Here is a 2,356-nt window from a genome sequence, read left to right as displayed (position 1 = left end):
TTGAACCTGATTTTCTTTCATTTCTCATTCAAGTTATATAATTTCTTTTAGTCCCCCCCCCTAATGAGAAATCCTTCACACATACCTCAGAGCTCCTCCTATTTAGGTGCATAACGGAATTACCAGAAAGTTTTAACTAAGTAAAAAAGAGGTAACCGTCAATTGAGTTTTGGCAAAATTTTCTATTTAAATATTTACAAAGCCCATAAGCTGTTTGACGATATTCTACTAGTCACAGCCGTTCAAAGGGTCACAACCGTCACAACCGTTCAACTAGGATAGCTGCATTGGGTATCGTGACTGGGGGGAGGAGAACCGTGGCTTGGGGGTTACCCACTTTAATGAAATTTTGCACTTTGATTCGGCTTGTTTTTGCTTATATTTGAGCTTAGAAGGGATCCAAAAATGCTTTTGTAGACTGTTATCTTTATCGTTAACCTTCAACTCATAAAATCATAGTTTGTGCTGTATAACGTTGTCAGGGTCCAAGATGAATGTAAAGAGCATATCTCATTCTTTCTTTTCAATTTATAATAATCTAACGCAATATTCCAGGATGAATGTAAAGAGCATATCTAATTCTTTCTTTTCAATTTATAATAATCTAACGCAATAATCGCTGTAAAATGGCCGGAATACCCTCAAACGGGATTTCCCTTCAGCAAGTGATGAATTCAAGTGAGTGAAGAATTAACGGTTATTGAATAACCACTCTCAAGCGACAATCTTTATTCGTGGCTAGAGTAAACTTCGTTTATGGTTCTTATGATCAAGGTTTTTCTTAATTGGGTTAACAAAGAATTTTTATTATGCGTTTGTAAGGAGTTTTTCTATTATTTCCTTCTTTTTAAAAAAAAAAAGATTTCCAAAAATTTTAAGTTGTGCAAAATCCATGAAATGGGAAATATTCCATTCAGGATCCAGAGAGACTAGGCTAGGGATCTCCAAATTACATCCCGAGGGTCAGACGCGGTTTGTGAGGAGCTTTCATCTGGCGTTGCATAAAGTTTGAAAGATCGCTTTTGGCTGTACCAGAATGTAGCACAATCAAGTTGAGTTTAGTCCAAATTACAGAATTCTGCTTGTAAAATGCAATGTTCTTGTAAAAACAAAAATAGATATTTTCCAATAATGTTTCAAGTTTTTAAAGAATTTTACTAGCCATCGCTAATAACAATTCTTTGGTAGATCGCAAAAACCCAATTGGTTGTCAATAATGAACGGTTTTAGGTATTTATCCCCCCTGAAAATGCCTCCGTAAAAAATACCCCCGGCAAAAAATAATCCCCGCACCCCCAGACCCCCTGGAAACCCCTTTCCCCCAGAAAACACCTCCCAGGAAATGCCCCCTCTCGTAGAAAATAAGACTTTCAGGATTTGCGATTTTTTTTATTTTTTTTTTCCGTAGGGAGAACGAATTTTGGTATGTGTGTATTATACGCCATTCACTCAAGTTTACGCTGTGTAAAACCCGAGAACAAACCGGTTTCTTAGTTAGTTTCTTTCAGCTTAGCGGTAGACAAGACAAAGACAAGTGACAGAATAGTTGGGAAATATATAATTTGGCTATATGTTCGCACATAAGGGGGGGGGGTAAAATATTTGGACAGCTTGAAGTCATAAAACAATTTTTGCATCATAATAAGCAGACTAATTTTAACTAACACATTTTGCATGTTAACCCGCTATACTTTATCCCCCCCATAATATGCAAATATATACCCCAAATTTATTTCTAAAGTAGCGAAAAGACTAACGAAGAAACTGGTTTGTTCTTTTGCGCGTCGTAAACTTAAGTGAAAGGCGTATATTACACAAGTACCGAAATTCCTTCTCTCTGCGAACAATAAAAAAAACTTAAAGGCAAACCTTTTCGATGATAATCTCCAGTCAGTGTTGATATTAGGGTTGCAGACCCGAAGTCAGAAATATCGACAATTTTGGTATCAAGGTAACAATTTCACCGTTTCTACTTTTACGGGTGATGGTGTGTAATGCATCAATGTTATAGAATAATAACTGAGCTAAGTAGTATTAAATAAATTTTCGTAACAATTAAATATTAAATAAACAATAAACAAATATTATTGAAAAACAACTTTTACGCTAGATTTTTGTTTCCTGAGTTTGTAATCAGCCTCCGGGTTGCCGTTAAATAGTTAATTTTGCCTTAGGTCTAAAAATTTTGGAGATACCAGGCCTAGGCCACAAGGCATTTTGATTTAAATTTCTTCAAATAGTTAGATTAATTTTGATTGAAGGCTAAGCTAAATTTGGCTTAAAGCCTAACGAATGGTTGAGAATGAAGAGGTTATGCTAGGTAATAGGAAGATCGGCCAAATGAATATTTATTTAT

This window comes from Artemia franciscana, chromosome 4 (genome assembly GCF_032884065.1).
Source record: "Artemia franciscana chromosome 4, ASM3288406v1, whole genome shotgun sequence".
NCBI classification, from domain to species: Eukaryota; Metazoa; Arthropoda; class Branchiopoda; order Anostraca; family Artemiidae; genus Artemia; species Artemia franciscana.
The sequence above is the reverse complement of the archived record's forward strand: the minus strand, read 5'-3'. Positions refer to the sequence as shown.